At 48.3% G+C, this 27,749-nt stretch overlaps 1 pseudogene; it reads left to right on the top strand.

Annotated features, from left to right (window-relative positions):
- Positions 1-27,749, top strand: part of LOC147084023 (uncharacterized) — an 82,856-nt pseudogene that overhangs the window by 9,830 nt on the left and 45,277 nt on the right.

Genomic DNA, 27,749 nt, shown 5'->3' with positions numbered 1-27,749 from the left:
GAACAACAACAACTTGTATTTCTATAGCGCCTTTAACGTAGGAAAACGTCCCACGGCGCTGCACAGGAGTATTGTAAGACATTGAAAAATGTGACCCTGAGACACACAAGGAGAAATTAGGGCAGATGGCCAAAAGCTTGGTCACAGAGGTGGGTTTTGATCAGCCATGATCTCATTGAATGGCGGAGCAGGCTCGAGGGGCCGAATGGCCGACTCCTGCTCCTATTTTCTATGAAAGAGAGGTGGAGAGGTTCAGGGAGGGAATTCCAGAGCTTAGGGCCGAGGCAACAGAAGACACGGCCACTGATGGTGCAGCGATTATAATCAGGGATGCTCAAGACGGCAGAATTGGAGGAACGCAGATGTCTCGCGGGGGGGGGGAGGAGGTTGTTTTCTTTGGAACCGAGGAGGCTGAGGGGAGACCTGATTGAGGTGTATAAAATTCTGAGGTGCCGAGATAGGAAGGACCTATTTCCCTTGGCAGAGGGGTCCACAGCCAGGGGGCATAGATTTAAAGTAATTGGTCGGAGGTTTAGAGGGGAGTTGAGGAGAAATGTTTTCACCCAGTGGGTGGTGGGGATCTGGAACTCACTGCCTGACAGGGTGGTAGAGGCAGAACCTCTCATCACATTTTAAAAAGTACTTGGATATGCACTTGAAGTGCCGTAACCTACAAGGCTACGGACCAAGTGCTGGAAAGTGGGATTAGTGTGGATAGCACATAATCGGCCGGCACGGACAAGGTGGGCTGAATGGCCTCCTTCTGTGCTGTAATTTTTCTGTGATTCTATCGCGGGGGGCGGGTGGTTGTGAGGCTGAAGGGAATAACTAAGATAGGGAGGGGCGAGGCCATGGAGGGATTTGAAAACAAGGATGAGAATTTTGAAATCGAAGCATTGCTTAACCGGGAGCCAATGTAGGTCAGTGAGCACAGGGGTGATGGGTGAATGGGACTTGGCGTTGAGTTACGACACGGGTAGTTTTGGATCACCTCAAGTTTACGTGGGGTAGAATGTGGGAGGCCAGCCAGGAGTGCGTTGGAATAGAGTCATAGAGTCATAGAGTTTTACAGCACAGAAAGAGGCCCTTCGGCCCATCGTGTCTGCGCCGCCCATCCATCCCTGTCCAGTCTAATCCCATTTTCCAGCATTTGGTCCATAGCCTTGTATGCAATGGCATTTCAAGTGCTCATCCAAATGCTTCTTGAATGTTGTGAGGGTTCCTGCCTCTACCACCCTTTCAGGCATTGAGTTCCACATTCCAACCACCCTCTGGGTGAAAAAGTTCCTCCTCAAATCCCCTCTAAATCTCCTGCCCCTTACCCTGAATCTATGCCCCCTTGTTATTGACCCCCCTACTAAGGGGAAAAGTTCCTCTTTGTCTACCCTATCTATGCCCCTCATCATTTTGTACACCTCAATCAGGTCCCCCCTCAGCCTTCTTTGCTCCAAGGAAAACAACCCCAGCCTGTCCAGCCTCTCTTCATAGCTGAGGCGCTCCATCCCAGGTAACATCCTGGTGAATCTTCTCTGCACCCTCTCCAAAGCAATCACATCCTTCCTATAGTGAGGCGACCAGAACTGCACACAGTACTCCAGCTGTGGCCTCACCAGCGTTTTGTACAGTTCCATCATAACCTCCCTGCTCTTATATTCTATGCCTCGGCTAATGAAGGCAAGTATCCCATATGCCTTTTTAACCACCTTATCTACCTGTTCCGCTGCCTTCAGGGATCTATGTACATGTACACCAAGGTCCCTCTGACACTCTGTACTTCCTAGGGTCCTACCACTCATTGTGTATTCCCTTGCCTTATTTGTCCGTCCAAAATGCATCACCTCGCACTTTTCAGGGTTAAATTCCATTTGCCACTTTTCCGCCCATCTGACCAACCCGTTTATATCGTCCTGTAGCCTGAGGCTTTCCTCCTCACAATTTACCACCCCACCAATTTTCGTGTCATCTGCGAACTTACTGATCATACCTTTTACATTCTCATCCAAATCATTTATGTAGATCACAAACAACAAGGGACCCAGCACCGATCCCTGAGGTACCCCACTGGACACAGGCTTCCAGTCACAAAAGCAACCTTCGACCATCACCCTCTGCCTCCTGCCACTCAGCCAGTTTAGGATCCAACGCGCCAAGGCACCCTGGATCCCATGGGCTCTTACCTTCTTGACCAGTCTCCTATGCGGGACTTTGTCAAAAGCTTTACTGAAGTCCATGTAAACCACATCCACAGCATTTCCCTCATCCACCCCCCTAGTCACCCCCTCGAAAAATTCAATCAGATTTGTCAGACATGATTTACCCTTGACAAAGCCATGCTGACTATCCCCGATTAATCCTTGCCTCTCCAAGTGGAGACTAATTTTGTCCCTCAGAATTTTTTCCAATAATTTCCCTACCACAGATGTTAGGCTCACTGGCCTGTAATTCCCTGGTTTATCCCTGCTACCCTTCTTGAATAATGGTACTACATTAGCTGTTCTCCAGTCCTCTGGTACATCCCCTGTGGCCAGAGAGGTTCTGAAAATTTGTGTCAGAGCCCCTGCAATCTCCTCCTTTGCCTCCCACAGCAGCCTGGGATACATCTCGTCTGGGCCTGGGGATTTATCCACTTTTTGGCCTGCTAAAACCGCTAGCACCTCCTCCCTCTCGATGCTAATATGTTCAAGTATGTCACAGCCCCCTTGCCCGATTTCTATGTCTGCATCGTCTTTCTCCATAGTGAACACAGATGCAAAAAATTCATTTAAAACCCCGCCTACATCATCTGGCTCTACACACAGATTGCCACTTTGGTCCCTAATGGGCCCTACCCTTTCCCTGGTTATCCTCTTGCCCTTAATATACTTATAAAACATCTTAGGATTTTCCTTTATTTTGCTCGCCAGTGTTATTTCATGGCCCCTCCTCGCCCTCCTAATTTCTTTTTTAAGTATGCCCCTGCATTTTTTATACTCCTCTAGGGCTTCTTCCGTCTTTAGTCTTTTGTAACTGCCAAAAGCCCCCCTTTTATTTCTAATGCATTTTTGTATATCCCTTGTCATCCAAGGTTCCCTTTGCTTGTTGGTCCCACCCTTGACCTTTACAGGAACATGTTGGCGTTGTACTCTCTCTATTTCCCTTCTGAAAGTCTCCCACTGTTTTGATGCGGATTTTCCTATAAGTAGCTGCTCCCAGTCCAATTTGGCCAGATCCTGCCTTATCATATTAAAATCGGCCTTCCCCCAATTTAGAACCCTTATTTCCGGGCCGTCTTTGTCTTTTTCCATGACCACCTTAAATCTCACCGAATTGTGGTCACTGTCGCCAAAATGCTCTCCTACTGACACTTCCACCACTTGCCCGGCTACATTCCCCAGAATTAGGTCCAGTACCGCCCCCTCTCTTGTAGGACTTTCTACATGTTGGCTCAAAAAGCTCTCCTGAATAGTCGAGTCTTGAGGTAACAAAGGCCCGGGTGAGGGTTTCAGCAGCGGATGAGTTAGGCAGGGCTGGAGACGGGCCATGTTACCGAGGTGGAAATAGGCGGTCTTTGTTATGCTGCGGATATGTGTTCGGAAGCTCATTTCAGGGTCAGATATGACACCGAGGTTGTGAACAGTGTGGTTCAGCCTCAGACAGATGTTAGGGAGAGGGATGGAGTCAGTGGCTAGGGAACAGAGTTTGTGGCAGGGACTGAAAACAATTGCTTTAGTCTTCCCAATATTTAATTGGAGAAAATTTCTGCTCACCCAGAACCGGATTTGAGATCGTGGGGGGGTCGAGAGAAGTGGTGGTGAGGTAGAGCTGGGTGTCATCAGCGTACATGTGGAAACTGACGCTGTGTTTTCGGATGATGTCGCCAAGGGGCAGCATTTAGATGAGCAGGTAAGAGCCCATGGGATCCAGGGCAATTTGGCACATTGGATCCAAAATTGGCTTAGTGGCAGGAGGCAGAGGGTGATAGTCGAAGGTTGTTTTTGTGACTGGAAGCCTGTGTCCAGTGGTGTACCGCAGGGATCAGTGCTGGGTCCTTTGCTGTTTGTAGTGTACATTAATGATTGAGATATCAATGTAGGAGGTATGATCAGTAAGTTCGCTGATGACACGAAAATTGGTGGAGTGGTAAATAGTGAGGAGGGAAGCCTCAGGCTACAGGACGATATAGACGGATTAGTCAGATGGGCAGAACAGTGGCAAATGGAATTTAACCCTGAAAAGTGTGAGGTGATGCATTTTGGGAGGACAAACAAGGCAAGGGAATACACAATGAATGGTAGGACCCCAGGAAGGACAGAGGATCAGAGGGACATAATAATTCTTATAAAAGAACATAAGAAGCAGGAGTAGGCCATACGGCCCCTCGAGCCTGCTCCGCCATTCAATAGGATCATGGCTGATCCGAACCTAGACTCACGTCCACTTCCCTGCCCGCTCCCCGTAACCCCTAATTCCCTTATCAGTTAGGAAACTGTCTATCTCTGTTTTAAATTTATTTAATGTCGCAGCTTCCACAGCTCTCTGGGGTAGCAAATTCCATAGATTTACCACCCTCTGAGTGAAGAAGTTTCTCCTCATCTCAGTTTTGAAAGCGCAGCCCCTTATTCTAAGATTATGCCCCCGAGTTCTACTCTCACCCATCAGTGGAAACATCCTCCCCGCATCCACCCGATCAAGCCCCCTCACAATCTAATATGTTTCGATAAGATCGCCTCTCATTCTTCTGAACTCCAATGAGTAGAGGCCCAACCTACTCAACCTTTCCTCATAAGTCAACCCCCTCATCTCTGGAATCAACCGAGTGAACCTTCTCTGAACTGCCTCGAGAGCAAGTATATCATTTCTTAAATATGGAAACCAAAACTGTACGCAATATTCCAGGTGTGGCCTCACCAATACCCTGTATAACTGCAGCAAGACTTCCCTGCTATTATAGTCCACCCCCCTTGCAATAAAAGCCAAGATTCCATTGGCCTTCCTGATTACCTGCATACTAACCTTCTGTGTTTCATGCACCAGGACCCCCAGATCCCTTTGTACTGTAGCACTTGGCAGTTTCTTTCCATTTAGATAATACGTTGCTCTTTGATTTTTTCTGCCAAAGTGCATAGCCTCACACTTTCCAACATTATATTCCATCTGCCAAATTTCTGCCCACTCACTTAGCCTGTCTATGTCCTTTTGCAGATTTTTTATGTCCTCCTCACTCACTGCTTTCCCTCCCATCTTTGTATCGTCGGCAAACTTGGATATGTTGCACTTGGTCCCCTCCTCCAAATCATTCATATAGATTGTAAAAAGTTGGGGTCCCAGCACTAACCCCTGCGGAACAGCACTAGTTACTGATTGCCAACCCGAGAATGAACCATTTATCCCCACTCTCTATTTTCTGTTAGATAGCCAATCTTCCACCCATGCCACTATATTACCCCCAATCCCGTGATTTTTTATCTTGTGCAGTAATCTTTTGTGTGGCACCTTGTCAAATGCCTTTTGGAAGTCCAAATACACCACATCCACTGGGACCTTGGTGTGCATGTACATAGATCCCTGAACGCAGCAGGACAGGTCGATAAGGTGGTTAAAAATGCATATGGGATACTTGCCTTCATTAGCCGAGGCATAGAATATAAGAGCAGGGAGGTTATGATGGAGCTGTACAAAATGCTAGTTAGGCCACAGCTGGAATACAGTGTGCAGTTCTGGTCGCCACACTATAGGAAGGATGTGATTGCATTGGAGAGGGTGCAGAGGAGATTCACCAGGATGTTACCTGGGCTGGAGTGCTTCAGCTATGAAGAGAGACTGGACAGGCTGGGGTTGTTTTCCTTAGAGCAGAGAAGGATGAGGGGGGACCTGATTGAGGTGTACAAAATTATGAGGGGGATAGATAGAAAGGAACTTTTTCCCTTAGTAGAGGGGTCAATAACCAGGGGACATAGTTTCAGGGTAAGGGGCAGGAGGTTAAGAGGGGATTTGAGGAAAAACTTTTTCACCCAGAGGGTGGTTGGAATCTGGAACTCACTGCCTGAAAGGGTGGTAGAGGCAGGAACCCTCACAACATTCAAGAAGCATTTAGATGAGCACGTGAAACGCCATAGCATACAAGGCTATGGACCCAGTGCTGGAAAATGGGATTAGAATAGACAGGGCTTGATGGCCGGTGCAGACACGATGGGCCGAGGGGCCTCTTTCTGTGCTGTATAACTCTATGACTCTAAATAGGAGGGGCCCAAGGATCGATCCTTGGGGGACACCAGAGGTAACGATGCGGGAGCGGGAAGAGAAGCCGTTGCAGGTGATTCTGTGGCTACGATTAGATAGATAAGAATGGAACCAGGCGAGTGCAGTCCCGCCCAGCTGGACGACGGTGGAGAGGCGTTGGGAGAAGGATGGAGTGGTCAACCGTGTCAAAGGCTGCAGACAAGTCAAGAAGGACGAGTAGAGATAGTTTACCTTTGTCACAGTCACAAAGGATGTCATTTGATGAGACGTTGATGAGACTTGATTTGACTTCAGGGCCAAGTCAGTGAGGTGGATTGGGCTGTTTCTGGCCTGCTGGTTATTGTGGGCATGGCTGGACACCAGTGGGACCGGCTCGACCCTGTTTGTTCTTTGAGGCAAAATAAGCCAAAAAAAATTCCTGCTTCCCCACTTACCCTTTCTACACTCCTTTTACAGGGTTTTAGAAGTGGAGCATTTACAGACAGGAAGCTCAAACCAAACATCACCTCAAATTCTGACAGAGTTACGCGATTCATCAGGAACTGATTCAGTCGCTCCTCCAATCTGTTGGCACCCCCGTGAGTTCACATAGGGGAGAGAACTTTTAAATGTTCTGAAAGAGCTTCAAAATCTACAAATACCTGAAGCGACACCAGTGGCCACACACTGGGGGAAACCCAGGCCCCGTGTGTGGGAAGGGATTCACTCAGCCATCCGCTCCAATGATACACCAGCAAGTGCACACTAGGGAGAGACCTTTAACCCGCTCCGTGTGTGGGCAGGGATTAATTGCACCCTCCGTGCTGCTGAGACACCAGCTTGTCCACACGGATTAGAGACCGTTGACCTGCTCCGTTATTTTGAAGCGATTCTCTCATTCTGCCACCCTCCTGAGACACCAGTTTGTTCACAGTGATGAGAGACCAATTAAATGTTCTGACTGTGGGAAGAAAATTAAAAGGTCCCAGGATCTGAAGAGACACCAGCTGGAGAGAGCAGGAGAGATTCTGTTCACCTGCTCCGTGTGTGGGAAGAGATTAACTCGGTCCTCGAATCTGCTGGCACACCAGCGAGTTCACACTGGGGAGAGGCCGGTGAAACATTCCGACTCCGGGAAAAGTTTTCAAATGTCCCAGGAGCTGAAGGGACACCAGCTGGAGAGAGCAGGAAAGAGGCCATTCACCTGCTCCGTGTGTGGGAAGAGATTCACTCAGCCCTCCCACCTGTTGAGACACCAGCGAGTTCACACTTGGGAGAGGCCAGTGAAACATTCCGACTGTGGGAAAAGCTTTCAAATGTCCCAGGAGCTGAAGGGACACCAGCTGGAGAGAGCAGGAAAGAGGCCATTCACCTGCTCCGTGTGTGGGAAGAGATTCACTCGGCCCTCCCACCTGTTGAGACACCAGCGAGTTCACACTGGGGAGACAGCATTCACCTGCTCCATGTGTCAGGAGGGATTCACTCAGTCATCCAACCTGTTGAGACACCAGCGAGTTCACACTGATGAGAGACCATTTAAATGTTCTGACTGTGGGAAGAGCTTTAAAACCTCTGGGGATCTGAAGGAACACCAGCGAGTTCACTCCGATCAGAGACCATTTACATGTTCTGTCTGTGGGATGAGCTTTAAAAGCTCCAGGAATCTGAGCGTACACCAGCAAGTTCACACTGAGGAGCGACCATTTAAATGTTCTGACTGTGGGAAGACCTTTAAATGTTCGAAGGGCCTGAAGAGACACCAGCTGGAGAAAGAAGGAAAGAGACCATTCACCTGCTCCGTGTGTGGGAAGGGATTCACTCGGTCATCCAGCCTACTGACACACCAGCAAATTCACACTGGGGAGAGACCATTCACCTGCTCCATGTGTGGGAAGGGATTCACTCGGTCATCCCACCTACAGAGACACCAGCGAGTTCACATTGTTCTGTAGTGCAGGGCCCTTTAGACAGCTGGGGTGACATGAACATGGAATGGATGAATGTTTTATAAATCTTGTACTGCTGTTTAATCTTTAAGACTGTTGTGCTGATGATTCCCTTCTTTTGACAGTTCATGGTGTTACATAGAATGTACAGCACAGAAACAGGCCATTCAGCCCAACTGGTCCATGCCAGTGTTTATGCCCCACACCCACCCTACTTCAATTAACCCGATCAACATCTCCTCCCATTCCTTTCTCCCTTGTGTGGCTTCCTCATAAATCCATCTGTGCTGTTCACCTCAACTACTCCCTGTGGTAGCGAGTTCCCCATTCTCACCATTCTCTGGGTAAAGAAGTTTCTCCTGAATTCCCTCCTGGATTTATTAGTGACTTTTATATTTATAGCCACATAAATATGATGAGATTCTGTTAAGCTGACCAGTATGTTGTTGTACTTTGTCTTTTTCTGATGGATGAAACATTACTGAGCCCCTGTACCCGTGTTATGGGATGAAGTGCCAGACAAGTGAAGGCACAACGTCTGGGTGTGAATCTGATAATAACCTCACGGACCGTATAGGTGTGATAACCAGACGGGCTTGTGGTTATAGTCTGGTCACAGATGGACTAAATTCCCTGAATTAGCAGGAGTTCAGGAGGCGGTCAACAGACGGGTCCAAACAATCCCATTTCCTGAGCGGTAACCAAGCTTGTGCATAAGAACAGGCCACTTAAGCCGTTGTCAGTTGGAACAGACTCGAGAAGATCGCGCGTGAATCTACTGTACTTCTATTCTCCAGATTGAGGGAATTATCACCCGATCTGTGTTATGCAGCGCTCTTAATAAAGCCTGGAGAGACAATCTGTGTTCTTGTGAGCTTGATTATCTGGTATCTGAAACCCTGGGACTCCCAATCATTAGAGTCAACCTCAGTGCGTGGAAAGGGATTCCCTGGTGTATCCCACCCGCTGACACAGCAGAGTGTCCACATTGTGACTGCGGTGGGTCGATTCCACTGTTTCCGATGCCTTTAATCACATTCAGGACTGAACCATGTTAATTCAGACAACTGGGGCTTGTTAATGTTAAGAGCCCCCAATAACTGGGCTGGATTTAAAGATTATTCCCTGTTCTCTCAGTACTAGTGAGCAGAGAGAAGCTGATGTTATAGAATCATAGAGCACAGTAGGATGCCTTTCAGCCCATCGTGCTGGTGCTGGCTCTCTGAAAGAGCGATGCAATTAGTCGCACTGCCCTGCTCTTTCTCCACAGCCCTGCAAATTTCTGCCTTTAGTATATATCCAATTCCCTTTTGAAAGTTACTATTGAATCTGCTTCCACCTCCCATTCAGGCAGTGCATTCCAGATCATCACAATTCGCTGTGTAAAAAAAGTCTCCTCATTTCCTCTCTAGATTCTTTTGCCAATGATCTGAAATCTGTGTCCTCTCGTTACCGACCCTCCTGCCAGTGACAACAGCTTCTCCTTGTTTGCTCGATCAAAACCCCTCATAATTTTGAGCACCTTGATCACAGCTCCACTTAACCGTCTCTGCTCCAAGTTATATTGCCATTGTTTTGTGAATTGTTGCTGTGATCGAGGTGCTGGATGTCCATGCCTGGGGAATGGGACATTCTGTCCTCGTGAGCACCAAGTGTCAGCATCCAGCAATCTCTGGTCAGGGACTGTCTTTTTAAACTGCCTCACCTGAGCTTTTTGACTCCCTGATTTCATTATTAAACATTTCAGAGTTTTTGCAGACTGACCAAGGCTGAACAGATAAATGTGAGATATTACATTTTGGTAGGAAGAATGGGAAGGTCACTTATCACTTGGAGGGTGCGAGTCTAGGTGGGGTAGAGGAACAAAGGGATCTCGGAGTACAAATACACAAATCACTAAAAGTTGCGACACAGGTTAGCAAGGCCATAAAAAAAGCAAACCAAGCACTAGGGTTTATTTCTAGAGGGATAGAATTGAAAAGTAGTGAAGTTATGCTAAACCTGTATGGAACCTAGGTTAGACCACACTTAGAGTACTGTGTACAGTTCTGGTCGCCATATTATAAAAAGGATATAGAGGCACTGGAGAGGGTGCAGAGAAGATTTACAAGGATGATACCAGAAATGCGAGGGTATACATATCAGGAAAGGATGAACAGGCTGGGTCTCTTTTCTCTTGAAAACAGAAGGCTGAGGGGTGACCTAATAGAGGTCTTTAAAATTATGAAAAATGTTGATCGAGTGGATACAGAGAGAATGTTTCCACTTGTGGGGAAGAGCATAACTAGAGGCCTCAATATAAGATAGTCACCAAGAAATCCAATAGGGAATTCAGAAGAAACTTCTTTACCCAGAGAGGGGTGAGAATGTGGAACTCGCTGCCACAGGGAGTGGTTGAAGCGAATAGTATCGATGCATTTAAGGGGAGGCTAGACAAGCATATGAGGGAGAAGGGAATCGAGGGTTATGCTGATAGATTTAGATGAGGAAAGACGGGAGGAGGCTCGAGTGGAGCATAAACACCGGCATGGACTGGTTGGGCCGAATGGCCTGTTTCTGTGCCGTATATCCGATGTAATCCTATGTCAAGTATCCCAGCTGGCTTAGCTCCAGGCACTTTAGCTCAGTGGGCAGCACTCTCACCTCTGAGTCAGAAGGTCGTGGGTTCAAGTCCCAGTCCAGAGACTTGAGCAAAAAAATCTAGGCTGACACTCCAGTACTGAGAGAGTGCTGCGCTGTCAGAGGTGCCGTCTTTCGGATGAGATGTTAAACCGAGGCCCCCGTCTGCTCTTTCAGGTGGATGTAAAAGATCCCATGGCACTACATTGAAGAAGAGCAGGGGAGTTCTGGGGCCAATATTTATCCCTCAATCAACATCACTGAAATAGATTATCTGGTCATTGTCACATTGCTGTTTGTGGGAGCTTGCTGTGCACCAATTGGCTGCTGCATTTCCTACATTACAACAGTGACTACACTTCAGAAGTTCTTCGTTGGCTGTAAAGCGCTCTGGGACATCCTGAGGTTGTGAAAGGCGCTATATAAATGCAAGTCTTTCTTTCTCAGCAAGAGGGCGAGTGTCAGTGGTTGGAGGGAGGAGCTCAGTGTTGTCACTGGGTGGACACAGACAGATTGAAGCTAAAAGACAGAGAATGCTGAAGTTTGGAATGATAACACCCAAAGTCAGGAGATGAGCCCTTTGCCTTGATAAGGGAGGTGGTTGCTAAGAGACCTACAGACCTAATAACACTGCAAACTGCTCAGGCAGCAGACTTGTTGCAACATGTGAGGTCACGAGTGAGTTGGTGCCCAGACAACAGAGCCTTGGGCATTCCTGAGAGAGACAAACTGGTTCTGTAACCGGGAGAACAGGTTGAGGGAGTCACCCTACGTGGGACGGCTCGTCTGAGGTGTTAACACAGAGTCAGCTTGGGAATGGGATGATCAATGAAGCATAGAATCATAGAAATGAACAGCACAGAAGGAGGCCATTCGGCCCATCTTGTCCGTGCCGGCCGACAAAGAGCTATCCACCCTAATCCCACTTTCCAGCACTTGGCCCGTAGCCTTGTAGGTTACGGCACTTCAAGTGCATAGCCAAGTACTTTTTAAATGTGATGAGAGTTTCTGGCTCTACCACCCTTTCAGGCAGTGAGTTCCAGACCCCCACCACCCTCTGGGTGAAAGAATTTCTCCTCAATTCCCCTCTAAACCTCCGACCAATTACTTTAAATCTGTGCCCCCTGGTTATTGACCCTTCTGCTAAGGGAAATAGGTCCTTCCTATCCACTCGATCTCGGCCCCACATAATTTTATACACCTCAATTAGGTCTCCCCTCAGCCTCCTCTGTTCCAAAGAAAACAACCCCAGCCTATCCAATCTTTCCTCATAGCTAAAATTCCCCAGCCCAGGCCACATCCTCGTAAATCTCCTCTGCACCCCCTCTAGTGCAATCACATCCTTCCTGTAATGTGGTGACCAGAACTGCACGCAGTGTTCTAGCTGCGGCCTAACTAGTGTTTTATACAGTTCAAGCATAACCTCCCTGCTCTTATATTCTGTGCCTCGGCTAATAAAGGCAAGTATCCCGTGTGCCTTCTTAACCACCTTATCTACCTGTCCTGCTACCTTCAGGGATCTGTGGACATGCACTCCAAGGTCCCTCTGATCCTCTGCACTTCTCAGTGTCCTACCATTTAAAGTGTATTCCCTTGCCTTGTTAGCCCTCCCCAAATGCATCACCTCACACTTCTCCAGATTCAATTCCATTTGCCACTGTTCTGCCCACCTGACCAGTCCATTGATATCTTCCTGCAGTCTGCAGCTTTCTTCTTCATTATCAACCACACGGCCAACTTTTGCATCATCTGCAAACTTCTTAATCATACTTCCTACATTCAAGTCCAAATCATTGATATATACCACAAAAAGCAAAGGGCCCAGTACTGAGCCCTGTGGAACCCCACTGGAAACAGCCTTCCAGTCACAAAAACACCCTTCGACCTTTACCCTTTGTTTCCTGCCTCTGATCCAATTTTGGATCCAACTTGCCACTTTGCCTTGGATCCAATGGGCTTTTACTTTCATAACCAGTCTACCATGCAGGACCTTATCAAAAGCCTTGCTAAAATCCATATAGACTACATCAAACACACTACCCTCATCAACCCTCCTTCTTACCTCCTCAAAAATGCAACCAAGTTAGTCAGACACGACCTTCCCTTAACAAATCCACGCTGACTGTCCCTGATTAATCTGCATTTTTCTAAATGAAGATTTATCCTGTCCCTCAGAATCTTTTCCAATAATTTTCCCACCACCGAGGTTAGGCTGACTGGCGTGTAATTACTCGGTCTATCCCTTTCTCCCTTTTTAATCAACGGTACCACGTTAGCAGTCCTCCAGTCCTCCGGCACCACCCCTGTAGCCAGAGAGGATTGGAAAATGATGGTCAGAGCCTCTGCTATTTCCTCTCTTGCTTCTCTTAACAGTCTGGGATACATTTCATCCGGGCCTGGGGATTGTGCTTGACTAATCTACTGCAATTTTTTGAGGATGTAACTGGTAAAATAGATAAGGGAGAACCAGTGGATGTGGTGTATTTGGACTTTGAGAAAGCTTTTGATAAGGTCCCGCATAAGAGATTAGGGTGTAAAGTTAAGGCATATGGAATTGGGGGCAAGGTACTGACTTGGATAGAGAACTGAGTCTATCGAATTTTGGAAGATGACCAGCAATGCATCGACTAGTTCTTGGGCCACTTCCTTAAGTACCCTAGGATGTAGATTATCAGTCCCTGGGGATTTATCGGCCTTCAATCCCATCAATTTCCCTAACACCATTTCCCTACCAATACTGATTTCATTCAGTTCCTCCCTTTCATTAGACCCTATGTTCCCCGACATCTCTGGGAGGTTACTTGTGTCCTCCTTTGTGAAGACAGAACTAAAGTATGTATTTAAGACCAGGACCAGTGCAAGACAGATTAAGGCAATACTTAGTACAACTAAATCAGGAGGTACAAGCACTAAATAAAGAAGGAACCAACAACAGATTAAAGATCTAGAAAGGCAGAATGCTGGACTTAAACCAGACGAGTTGCCCAGAATAGGTCAACAAGTAATGACGCAAGTTATCGGAAGAAAGGGAATGGGGCCCGTTGGATGGGGCCATGTACTGTATTAATGACAAGTGATACGTGTGTTTGTCTACAGGAACCGATGGGTATGCGATGGAAGCAATGGACCCAGGTGAAACCATTTAACACTAAAGACCCCCATTCTACCCGCTCCTCTAGGGGAAAGAGCTCGGAAGACGACCTGACCTCTGTTTAAATTACAGATAAACATGGATCCAGTCGACCCTTTATATCAGAGGGTCCGTCTCGGGGAGAAGAAGCTCTCCCGGTTTACCCTTACACCTGAGAACTCATTTTTAATGTGGAAGCAAGTCATCCTCAGTTCCGAGGGACTGCCTAAGAAGAAAGAAGATATAATTGGAGTAAGACTTCTTTACTCCTGTATTCAAATCCTCTTGTAATGAAGGCCAGCATACCATTTGCCTTCTTAACTGCCTTTCACGACCACCGGACATCCCAAAGCGCTTTACAGCCAATGAAGTACTTTTGAAATGTAGTCACTGTTGTAATGTGGGAAACGTGGCAGCCAATTTGCGCACAGCAAGCTCCCACAAACAGCAATGTGATAATGACCAGATCGTGTTTTTTTGTCATGTTGATTGAGGGATAAATATTGGGCTCAAAACACCAGGGATAACTTCTTCAAAATAGCACCACGGGATCTTTTACATCCAACTGAGGGGGCAGATGGGGCCTCGGTTTAACGTCTCATCCATAGGACGGCACCTCCGACACTGCAGCGCTCCTTCATTACTGCCCCTCCGACAATGTGGCTCTCCCGCAGCACTGCCCCTCCGACAGTGCAGCACTCCCTCAGTACTGCCCCTCCCTCAGTACTGCACCTCCGAAAATGCGGTGCTCCTTCATTACTGCGCCTCTGACAGTGCGGCGCTCCCTCAGTACTGCCCCTCTGACAATACGGCACTCCCTCAGTACTACCTCTCCGACAGTGCGGCGCTCCCTCAGTACTGCCCCCCGACAGTGCAGTGCTCCCTCAGTACTGCCCCTCCAACAGCGCAGCGCTCCCTCAGTACTGCCCCTCCGACTGTGCGGTGCTCCCTCAGTACTGCCCCTCTGACAGTACAGCACTCCCTCAGTACTGCCTCTCCAACAGTGCAGCACTCCTGCACCACTGCCCCTCCGACAGTGCGGCGCTCCCTCAGTACTGCCCCTCCGACAGTGCGGTACTCCCTCAGTACTGCCCCTCCGACAGTGCGGCGCTCCCTCAGCACCGCACTGGAGTGTCAGCCTCACTTTATATGCTCAAGTCCCTGGAGCGGGATTTAAACCTACAACCTTCTGACTCTGCTATCCACTGAGCCACAGCTGACTCCAGTCTTTTACACAGTTTCATCATAACTTCCTTGCTTTCGCACTCTATGCCTCTCCTAAAGCAGGGGAGTTATGATGAATTGTTAAACAGTTTTTTTTTGCAGAGTGACCAAGGCTGTCCGTAGGAAACAATTTTGCATTTGAAAGCAGCTTGTATTGTGAAGCTTGTGCCCCTTTGCCAGGCCCGCTGCCTGTAGCCCCTCTCCCAGATTCCAGCCCCAACTCTGTGCTGACTGAGCTGCTCTCACCTGGGGACAGCGCGTCACAATCGGCCCCAGCGCACCTGAGCTGGAGAGGAGGCCCCGCCCCCTTGCCGCGCCGCCATTGGTTGGAGGACCAGGCCGCCCAGTTCAGTCCTCCCACCGCAGCCCGCGTCCTATTGGTCAGAGCTCCCGTCAGTCACAGGCCCGAGCCGGGCCGGCCTCCATCCAAAATAACAACAGAAAATGCTGGAAAAACTCAGCAAGTCAGGCAACATCCGTGGAGAAAAATTTGAGTTGACGTTTCGGGTTTGACCCTTCTTCAAAACTGGAGAGAAAAGGAACTAGATCGAAGGCAGGGCTGCGATCGGACAAAAGAATAAAAGAACCAAAAGAAGTAAAAGAGATTAGAAGCTAGACGAGATGGTAATAGGCTGTGATTAGGTGTAAAGTGTACTGGCAGGGCAAAAGATAGCTGCCAGGTGTGAGAGAGAAACAAAAGGAAAGGGGGGGGGGAAAGGAAAGGAGTGGAAAAATATAAGTGAAAATGAAATGGGGGCCGAGGTTATGATCTGAAATTGTTGAACTCGATATTGAGTCCGGAAGGCTGCAGACTGCCTAATCGGAAGATGAGGTGCTGTTCCTCGAGTTTACGTTGAGCTTCCGTGGAACAGTACAAGAGGCCAAGGACGGTGAGGTCCGAGTGGGAATGGAGCGGTGAATTGAAATGACAGGCGACCGGAAGCTCTTTATTAACAGAAAATGCTGGAAAAACTCAGCAAGTCAGGCAATTTTATTAACAGAAAATGCTGGAAAAACTCAGCAAGTCAGGCTTCTGCAGTATTTTGCTACCGGCCTCCATCCACCTGACTGGCCTCTTCCTCTGATGACGTCACAAACGGGCCCCAGCCTCAGCGCTGGGGAGGGGGGTCCCGCCCCCTACCCGCGCTACCATTGGTTGGAGGACCAGGCCGCCCAGCTCAGCCCTCTTCCTATTGGTCATCGCTCCCGTCAGTCAGAATCACATTGCTCCGGCTCACTCCGCCACCCCGCGCAGCTCAATCCGCTCCGTTCAGCGTCCGCGGAGGTCCCGCCCACCCGACTCTCAGGTTTGGTTTTTCTCGTATTTTACTTTATAATCTCGCTCTCCGCTCCCCCCCCTCACCTCGATTTAAATCGATTCCCCAACACTTGACTTTACCCCGGCCGCTGATTCCGCCTCTTCACCGGGCCCGGCCTTCCGTATGCTGCCCGGAGCCCCCGCGCAGGCGCACTGGCAGCCTCGTGTTGTGGTGAGGGGGCCGAATGAGCATGCGCGGCCCCACCTCTCCACATTTAAAGGGACACCCACCCCCTCCACATTTAAAGGGACACCCACCCCCTCCACATTTAAAGGGACACCCACCCCCTCCACATTTAAAGGGACACCCACCCCCTCCACATTTAAAGGGACTCCCTCCCCCCTCTCGTGTTCTTCAGATTAAACAAAGAAGAAACATAGAAGATAGGAACAGGAGTCGGCCATTCGGCCCCTCAAGCCTGCTCCGCCATTCAATGAGATCATGGCTGATCATCCAAATTCAGTACTCTGTCCCTGCTTTTTCCCCATAACCCTTGATCCCTTTAGCCTATCTAACTCCTTCTTGAATATATTTAATGAATTGGCCTACTGCCTACGGCCTCTGTCCTAAATGACTTACTCCTTACCCTTAGACTTAGAGATGAGGAGGAATTTCTTCACACAGAGAGTGGTGAACCTGTGGAATTCTCTACCACACAAGGCAGTTGAGGCCAATTCATTAAATGTATTTAAGAAGGAGTTAGATATATTTGTTAAGTCCAAAGGGATCAAGGGATATGGGGAGAAGGCAGGGACAGGGTACTGAATTTGGATGATCAGCCATGATCTCATTGAATGGCGGAGCAGGCTCGAGGGGCCGAATGGCCTACTCCTGCTCCTATCTTCAATGTTTCTATGCGACCCCTGGTTCTGGACTCCATGACCATCGGGAACATGCTTCCTGCATCTAGTCTGCGTAGTCCTGTTAGAATTTTATACGTTTCAATGAGATCCCCTCTCATTCTTCTAAACTCCAGCGAGTACAAGCCCAATCGACCCAATCTCTCCTCATACGTCATACCTGCCATCCCAGGTATCAGCCTGGTGAATCTTCGCTGCACTCCTTCCATGGCAAAAACATGCTTCCTCAGATAAGGCGACCAAAGCTGCACACAATACTCAAGATGTGGTCTCACCAAGGCCCTGTACAACTGCAGCAAGACATCCTTGTTCCTGTACTCAAACCCTCTCGCTACGAAGGCCAACATACCATTTGCCTTCTTAACCGCCTGCTGCACCTGCATGCTTACCTTCAGCGACTGGTGCACAAGGACGCCCAGGTCTCGTTGCACTTCCCCTTCTCCCAATCTATTGCCGTTCAGATAATAATCTGCCTTCCTGTTTTTGACACCAAAGTGGATAACCTCGCATTTATCCACGTTATATTGCATCTGCCATGCTTCTGCCCAATCACCCAACCTGTCCAAATCATCCTGGAGTTTCTCTGCATCCTCCTCACAGCACACACGCCCACCCAGCTTTGTGTCATCTGCAAACTTGGAATATTACATCTAGTTCCCTTGTCTAGATCATTAATATATATTGTGAATAGCTGGGGTCCTAGGACCGATCCCTGCGATATTGCTCTATAATTCTTTAAAATAGGCTTTGCTGACTCTGCAAACCTTATTTGCTTTGCTGTTTTTTGGCTGACTAAATAAAAGTTTTTTTTTGGCTGCATGCAGATATTTAATTGAGTTAGTTCAGGCTTGCTGTCAGTCCTAGCCCTGGTCCCGCCCCTTCCTGCACCTCATTGGCTGGCACCGCTGTCAATCGACACCACGAGGGGGAAGGGAGGGTGATTGACAGGTGACGATTGATAGAAACGCCGGCCCGCGCTGTGATTGGTGCAGGGGAAGGCAAGTGGGCGTGTCCGGCCCCCGGGCCCACGTGGGGGAGTCAAAGGCTGGCTGGAGCGCATGCGCAACCCGCATCGCACCGTTGGGAAGCTTTTCCAAATTTCTTTATTTCCGAAACAAATTGAAAACACTCATTAATTACCCCAACCTCCTCCCCTCTCAAGTGCGATTATTATTATTTTTGTTTTTCCTCATTTGTGTGGGGTGTCTTTTTTTACCTTGCGGTGGCGTGCGCCGATCCAACCGACCCCTGGCCGTTGCGTGCTGGCGTCAGCGCGTAATCGGAGGGGGGGTTGATTGACGCGAGGCACCCGCCAATCAGGAGCGCGGAAAACGCTGGGAGGACCGGGCGGGCTGACGGTCCTCCAACCAATGGCGGCGCGGGAGGGAGGGGGGCGGGACCTCGGTGGGCTGCAGGCCGCTTTCCTGCTTTCATTGTCTGCAGGAGCTGTTAAAGGGAAGGGGAGGAGGGGGTGGAAAAAAACCCAGCTTGTGAGTGTTTATTCCTTTGCATTACCTTTATTGCAAGGCTGTTCATCAACTGCATACATTTAAAAATAAGTGAACCTTTTCTCTTTTCGACTTTTATCCAGAACAAAGAGCCCTGGTGCTGTGAACATTTTGGTGGGCAGCCACTTTTAAAGGGACAAAGGCCAGCATTCTTCCTCCTCTCTCTCTCTTGTGAGTATTTGTGGTGGGTGAGAGGGGGGGGGTCAAAGGGGACTGCGGCCCCTTTTCAACAAAAACAATTGCTTGGCCATTTAAAGGGGAATGGGTGCCCCCCAGGTATTTAAAGGGATAGTGCCTCTCTCTGTATCATGTAAGAGCAGGGAGGTTCTGCTTGAACTGTACAAAACCACCAGTTAGGCCACCGGCTAGAGTGCTGTGTGCAGTTCTGGTCGCCCCATTGCAGGAAAGATGTGACTGCTCGAGACGGGAGATTTACAAAGATGTTGCCAGGACTAGAGAATTTCAGCTACAAGGAAAGATTGAATACATAGAAACATAGAAGATAATCTACATCCTTATGGTACTTAAGGAAGTGGCACTAGAATTAGTAGATGCATTGCTCGTCATCTTCCAAAATTCGATAGACTCTGGAACAGTACCCATGGATTGGAGGGTAGCTAATGTTACCCCACTGTTCAAAAAAGGTGGTAGAGAGAAAACGGGGAATTACAGACCGGTAAGCCTGACATCGGTTGTGGGGAAAATGCTAGAGTCCATTATAAAAGATGTAATAGCAGAGCACTTGGAAAACAGTGACCGGATCGGACAAAGTCGACATGGATTTACAAAATGTAAATCGTGCTTGACTAATCTACTGGAATTTTTTGAGGATGTAACTGGTAAAATAGATAAGGGAGAACCAGTGGATGTGGTGTATTTGGACTTTCAAAAGGCTTTCGATAAGGTCCCGCATAAGAGATAGAAACATAGAAGATAGGAGCAGGAGTAGGCCATTCGGCCCCTCGAGACTGCTCCGCCATTCAGTGCAATCATGGCTGATCATCCAAGTTCAGTACCCGGTCCCTGCTTGCTCCCCATACCCCTTGATCTCTTTAGCCTTAAGAAATATATCCAACTCCTTCTTGAATATATTTAATGAATTGGCCTCTACTGCCTTCTGTGGTAGAGAATTCCACAGGTTCACCACTCTCTGGGTGAAGAAATTCCTCCTCATTTCTGTCCTAAAAGGCCTACCCCTTATCCTTAGACTGTGACCCCTGGTTCTGGATTCCCTGACCATCGGGAACATCCTCCCTGCATCTAGTGTGTCCAGTCCTGCCAGAATTTTATAAGTTTCAATGAGATCCCCTCTCATTCTTCTAAACTCCAGCGAGAACAAGTCAAATCGACCCAATCTCTCCTCATACGTCATTCCTGCCATCCCAGGTATCAGCCTGGTGAATCTTCGCTGGACACCTTCCATGGCAAGAACATCCTTCCTCAGATAAGGCGACCAAAACTGCACACAATACTCAAGGTGTGGTCTCACCAAGCCCCTGTATAACTGCAGCAAGACATCCTTGCTCCTGTACTCAAACCGTCTCGCTATGAAGGCCAACATACCATTTGCCGTCTTAACCGCCTGCTGCACCTGCATGCTTACCTTCAACGACTTGTGCACACAAGGACACCCAGGTCTCGTTGCACTTCCCCTTCTCCTAATCTATTGCCATTCAGATAATAATCTGCCTTCCTGTTTTTGGCACCAAAGTGGATAACCTCACATTTATCCACATTATATTGCATCTGCCATGCTTCTGCCCAATCACCCAACCTGTCCAAATCATCCTGTAGTTTCTCGGCATCCTCCTCACAGCACACACGCCCACCCAGCTTTGTGTCATCTGCAAATTTGGAGATATTACATCTAGTTCCCTTGTCTAGATCATTAATATATATTGTGAACAGCTGGGGCCCAAGGACCGATCCCTGCGGTACCCCACTAGTCACTGCCTGCCACTCGGAAAAAGACCCGTTTATTCCAAGTCTTTGCTTCCTGTCTGCCAACCAGTTCTCTATCCAAGTCAATAACTTGCCCCCCAGTCCCATGTGCCTTAACTTTACATGCTAATCTCTTATGTGGGACTTTATCGAAAGCCTTCTGAAAGTCCAAATACACCACATCCACTGGTTCGCCCTTATCTATTTTACTTGTTACATCCTCAAAAAATTCCAGTAGATTAGTCAAGCACGATTTACCTTTTGTAAATCCATGTTGACTTTGTCCGATCTTGTCACTTTTTTCCAAGTGCTCTGCTATTACATCTTTTATAATGGACTCTAGCATTTTCCCCACTACCGATGTCAGGCTTACCGGTCTGTAATTCCCCGTTTTCTCTCTACCACCTTTTTTGAACAATGGGGTAACATTAGCTACCCTCCAATGGGTACTGTTCCAGATTCCATCGAAAACCCAGCAGCTTCTCCTCCATCTCCACTCCAGCTCAAAGTGCTGCAACAAAAAGACCTACACAGGCGGCCAGGGACCGACTTCCGTCACCTGCAATAAAACTCTTCCCGACAGCCGCTGACTAATGGTGGCCGCAGCACCCACAATTCCCCGCGCCCCAGAAACCGTTCTATCCAACAAGCTGATTTCCCCGCTGAGAGTGCGCATGCTCCCCGGGGCCGTGGGCCATTCTGGGAGCCTGGCTCCTGTCCTTTGTCCCGAGTCGGACTTGGTGGAACCGGCTGAAGAAACCGGGAAGCAGCAGCTCGGATTGGGGAGGCGCTGCACGCTGGGTTTCCTGGTGCCGGGGCTCTGGCCGCACATCCGCCAGGCCCGGCTGCTCTGATTCTGGTTGAGGTTTTTGATGAGGTAACAGAGAGGGTTGATGAGGGCAATGTGGTTAACGTGGTGTAAATGGATTTCCAAAAGGCGTTCGACAGCGTGTAAAGTTAAGGCACATGGGATTGGAGGCAAGGTATTGACTTCGATAGAGAACTGGTTGGCAGACAGAAAGCCAAGAGTTGGAATAAACGGGTCCTTTTCCGAGTGGCAAGCAGTGACTAGTGGGGTACCGCAGGGATCGGTCCTTGGACCCCAGCTATTCACAATATATATTAATGATCTGGACGAGGGAACTAGATGTAATATCTCCAAGTTTGCAGATGACACAAAGCTGCGTGGGCGTGTGTGCTGTGAGGAGGATGCTGAGAAACTCCTGTATGATTTGGACAGGTTGGGTGATTGGACAGAAGCATGGCAGATGCAATATAACGTGGACAAATGCGAGGTTATCCACTTTGGTGTCAAAAACAGGAAGGCAGATTATTATCTGCATGGCAATAGATTGGGAGAAGGGGAAGTGCAATGAGACCTGGGTGTCCTTGTGCACCAGTCGCTGAAGGTAAGCATGCAGGTGCAGCAGGCAGTTAAGAAGGCAAATGGTATGTTGGCTTTCGTAGCGAGAGGGTTTGAATACAGGAACAAGGATGTCTTGCTGCAGTTGTACAGGGCCTTGGTGAGACCACATCTTGAGTATTGTGTGCAGTTTTGGTCGCCTTATCTGAGGAAGGATGTTCTTGCCATGGAAGGAGTGCAGCGAAGATTCACCAGGCTGATACCTGGGATGGCAGGAATGATGTATGAGGAGAGATTGGGTCGATTGGGCTTGTACTTGCTGGAGTTTAGAAGAATGAGAGGGGATCTCATTGAAACTTATAAAATTCTAACAGGACTACATAGACTAGATGCAGAAAGGATGTTCCCAATGGTCAGGGAGTCTAGAACCAGGGGTCACAGTCTAAGGATAAGGGGTAAGCCATTTAGGACAGAGATGAGGAATTTCTTCACCCAGAGACTGGTGAACCTGTGGAATTCTCTACCACAGAAGGCAGTAGAGGCCAATTCATTAAATATATTGAAGAAGGAGTTAGATATATTTCTTAAGGCTAAAGGGATCAAGGGATATGGAGAGAAGGCAGGGACAGGGTACTGAATTTGGATGATCAGCCACGATCTCATTAAATGGCGGAGCAGACTCGAGGGGCCGAATGGCCTACTGCACTTGCTTAAAATCTGTTACATAGAAACATAGAAGATAGGAGCAGGAGTAGGCCATTCAGCCCCTCGAGCCTGCTCTGCCATTCAATGTGATCATGGCTGATCATCCAAACCTGGTACCCTGTCCCTGCCTTCTCCCCATATCCCTTGATCCCTTTAGCCTTAAGAAATATATCTAACTCCTTCTTGAATATATTTAATGAATTGGCCTCCACTGCCTTCTGTGGTAGAGAATTCCACAGGTTCACCACTCTCTGGCTGAAGTAATTCCTCCTCATCTCTGTCCTAAATAGCTTACCCCTTATCCTTAGACTGTGACCCCTGGTTCTGGACTCCCCGGCCATCGGGAACATCCTTCCTGCATCTAGTCTGTCTATTCCTGTTAGAATTTTATAAGTTTGAATGAGATCCCCTCTCATTCTTCGAACTCCAGCGAGTATAAGCCCAATCGACCCAATCTCTCCTCATATGTCATTCCTGCCATCCCAGGTATCAGTCTGGTGAATATTCGCTGCACTCCCTCCATGGCAAGAACATCCTTCCTCACATAAGGTGACCAAAACTGCACACAATACTCAAGGTGTGGTCTCACCAAGGCCCTGTACAACTGCAGCAAGACATCCTTGTTCTTGTACTCAAACCCTCTTGCTATGAAGGCCAACATACCATTTGCCTTCTTAGCCGCCTGCTGCACCTGCATGCTTACCTTCAGCAACTGGTGCACAAGGACACCCAGGTCTCGTTGTACTTCCCCTTCTCCCAATCTATTGCCATTCAGGTAATAATCTGCCTTCCTGTTTTTGCCACCAAAGTGGATAACCTCGCATTTATCCACATTATACTGCATCTGCCATGCTTCTGCCTAATCACCCAACCTGTCCAAATCATACTGGAGTTTCTCGGCATCCTCCTCACAGCACACACGCCCACCCAGCTTTGTGTCATCTGCAAACTTGGAGATATTACATCTCGTTCCCTCGTCTAGATCATTTATATATATATTGTGAATAGCTGGGGTCCTAGGACCGATCCCTGCAGTACCCCACTAGTCACTGCCTGCCACTCGGAAAAAGACACGTTTATTCCAACTCTTTGCTTCCTGTCTGCCAACCAGTTCTTTATCCAAGTCAGTACCTTGTCCCCAATCCCATGTGCCTTAACTTTACATGCTGTTCTCTTATGCGGCACCTTATCAAAAGCCTTCTGAAAGTCCAAATACACCACATCCACTGGTTCTCCCTTATCTATTCTACCAGTTATATCCTCAAAAAATTCCAGTAGATTAGTCAAGCACGATTTACCTTTTGTAAATCCATGTTGACTTTGTCCTATCCTGTCACTGTTTTCCAAGTGCTCTGCTATTACTTCTTTTATAATGGACTCTAGCATTTTCCCCACAACCGATGTCAGGCTTACCGGTCTGTAATTCCCTGTTTTCTCCCTACCACCTTTTTTGAATAGTGGGGTAACATTAGCTACCCTCCAATCCATGGGAACTGTTCCAGAGTCTATCGAATTTTGGAAGATGACCAGCAATTCTGTCCCTCTAGTGCTACTTGTCTCTCCCAGTCCTCTCTTCACCTTGTTTCTCCTCTCTAATGTTTCATCCTGGTGCCCATCCCCCTGTCAAATTAATTTAAACCCTCCCCCACAGCACTACTTAACCACCCCATGAGGACATTGGTTCCAGCTCTGTTGAGGTGCAACCTGTCCACCTTGGACAGGTCCCTCCTGCCCCAGAACTGGTCCCTCCTGCCCCAGGAATCTGAAGTCCTGCAATATTTCTCTTTCAGGTACTTATCCAATTCCCTTTTGAAAGCGGTGATTGAATCTGCCTCCACCACCCTTTCAGGCAGTGCATTCCAGATCCTAACCACTCGCTGCGTAAAGAAGTTTTTCCTCATGTCGCCTTTGGTTCAGCAGCAGCTGGGGTCTGAAAATCAGCTTCACTGCCCCTGGGCTGGGAAAGGGAAACATGAGGCAACATTCTCCCTCTTACCCCTCTCTACACTCCTTTTACAGGGTTTTAGAAGTGGAGCATTTACAGACAGGAAGCTCAGACCAAACATCACGTCAAGAACAGACAGACTCGCTCGATTCATCAGGACCTGATTCAATCGCTCCTCCAATCTGCTGGCACCTCAGAGAGTTCACACTAATGAGAGACATTTTAAATGTTCTGAGTGTGGGAAGAGCTTCAAAATCTACAAGTACCCAAAGAGACACCAGTGGCTACACACTGGGGAGAGCCCGTTCACCGGCCCCGTGTTCCAGAAGGGATTCACTCAGTCATCTGCTCCCATGATACACCAGCAAATTCACACTAGGGTGAGACCTTTAACCCACTCCATGTGTGGGCAGGGATTAATTGCACCCTCCGTGCTGCTGAGACACCAGCTTGTCCACACCGATGTGAGACCGTTGACCTGCTCCGTGTTTTTGAAGCGATTCTCTCATTCTGCCACCCTCCTGAGACAAGAGTTTGTTCACAGTGATGAGAGACCAATTAGATGTTCTGACTGTGGAAAGAGATTTAAAAGGTCCCAGGATCTGAAGAGACACCAGCTGGAGAGAGCAGGAGAGATTCTGTTCACCTGCTCAGTGTGTGGGAAGGGATTCACTCGGTCCTCAAATCTGCTGGCACACCAGCGCGTTCACACTGGGGAGAGGCCGGGGAAACATTCCGACTGTGGAAAAAGCTTTCAAATGTCCCAGGAGCTGAAGGGACACCAGCTGGAGAGAGCAGGAAAGAGGCCATTCACCTGCTCCGTGTGTGGGAAGGGATTCACTCGGTCATTCCACCTACTGAGACATCAGCGAGTTCACACTGGGGAGAGGCCGTTCACCTGCTCCGTGTGTGGGAAGGGATTCACTCAGTCGTCCAACCTACTGATACACCAGCGAGTTCACACTGATGAGAGACCATTTAAATGTTCTGACTGTGGGAAAAGGTTTAAAAGGTCCGGAGATCTGAAGGTACACCAGCGAGTTCACACTGGGGAGAAGGTGTTCACCTGCTCCGTGTGCAGGAAGGGATTCACTCAATCATCCAACCTGGTGAGACACCAGCAAGTTCACACTGATGAGAGACCATTTAAGTGTTCTGACTGTGGAAAGAGCTTTAAAAGCTCTGGGGAGCTGAAAGAACACCAGCGAGTTCACACTGATCAGAGACCATTTACATGTTCTGTCTGTGGGATGAGCTTTAAAAGCTCCAGGAATCTGAACGGACACCAGCGAGTTCACACTGGGGCAAGACCATTCACCTGCTCCGTGTGTGGGAAGGGATTCACTCAGTCGTCCAACCTGCTGACACACCAGCAAGTTCACACTGATGAGAGACCATTTAAATGTTCTGACTGTGGGAAGACATTTAAATGTTCGAAGGGCCTGAAGAGACACCAGCGGGAGAGAGAAGGAAAGAGACTGTTCACCTGCTCTGTGTGTGGCAAAGGATTCACTCGGTCATCCCACCTGCTGACACACCAGCGAGTTCACACTGCTCCGTAGCACAGGGCCCTGTAGAGACAGCTGGGGTGACATGAACATGGAATGGATGAATGTTTTATAAATTCTTGTACTGCTGTTTAATCTTTAAGATTGTTGTGCTGATGATTCCCTTTGTTTCACTGTTCATAGAAACATAGAAGATAGGAGCTGGAGTAGGCCATTCGGCCCCTCGAGCCTGCTCTGCCATTCAATGAGATCATGGCTGATCATCCAAATTCAGTACCCTGTCCCTGCCTTCTCCCCATATCCCTTTAGCCTTAAGAAATATATCCAACTCCTTCTTGAATATATTTAATGAATTGGCCTCTACTGCCTTCTGTGGTAGAGAATTCCACAGTTTCACCACTCTCTGGGTGAAGAAATTCCTCCTCATCTCTGTCCTAAATGGCTTACCCCTTATCCTTAGATGGTGTTACATAGAATGTACAGCACAGAAACAGGCCATTCGGCCCAACTGGTCCATGCCAGTGTTTATGCTCCACACCCACCCTACTTCAATTAACCCGATCAACATCTCCTCCCATTCCTTTCTCCCTTGTGTGGCTTCCCCATAAATCCATCTGTGCTGTTCACCTCAACTACTCCCTGTGGTAGCGAGTTCCCCATTCTCTGGGTAAAAAAATTTATTCTGAATTCCCTCCTGGATTTATTAGTGACTTTTATATTTATAGCCACATAAATATGATGAGATTTTGTTAAGCTGCCCAGTTTGTTGTTGTACTTTGTCTTTTTCTGATGAATGAAACATTACTGAGCCCCTGTACCCGTGTTATGGGATGAAGTGCCAGACAAGTGAAGGCACAACGTCTGGGTGTGAATCTAATAATAACCTCACGGACCGTATAGGTGTGATAACCAGACGGGCTTGTGGTTATAGTCTGGTCACAGATGGACTAAATTCCCTGAATTAGCAGGAGTTCAGGAGGCGGTCAACAGACGGGTCCAAACAATCCCTTTTCCTGAGTGGTAACCAAGCTTGTGTATAAGAACAGGCCACTTAAGCCGTTGTCAGTTGGAACAGACTCGAGAAGATCACGCGCGAATCCACTGTACTTCTATTCTCCAGATTGAGGGAATTATCACCCGATCTGTGTTATGCAGCGCTCTTAATAAAGCCTGGAGAGACAATTTGTGTTCTTGTGAGCTTGATTATCTGGTATCCGAAACCCTGGGACTCCCGATCATTAGAGTCAACCTCAGTGTGTGGAAAGGGATTCCCTGGTGTATCCCACCCGCTGACACACCAGAGTGTCCACAGTGTGACTGCGGTGGGTCGATTCCACTGTTTCCGATGCCTTTAATCACATCCAGGACTGAACCATGTTAATTCAGGCAACTGGGGCTTGTTAATGTTAAAAGCCCCCAATAACTGGGCTGGATTTAAAGATTATTCTCTGTTCTCTCAGTACTAGTGAGCAGAGAGAAGCTG

Source organism: Somniosus microcephalus, unplaced genomic scaffold, assembly GCF_052327205.1.
Source record: "Somniosus microcephalus isolate GS21.2 unplaced genomic scaffold, FLI_Smic_1.0 scaffold4, whole genome shotgun sequence".
Classification (NCBI taxonomy): domain Eukaryota; kingdom Metazoa; phylum Chordata; class Chondrichthyes; order Squaliformes; family Somniosidae; genus Somniosus; species Somniosus microcephalus.
Note: the sequence above shows the minus strand (reverse complement) of the source record. Positions and strands in the feature narration are given on the sequence as shown.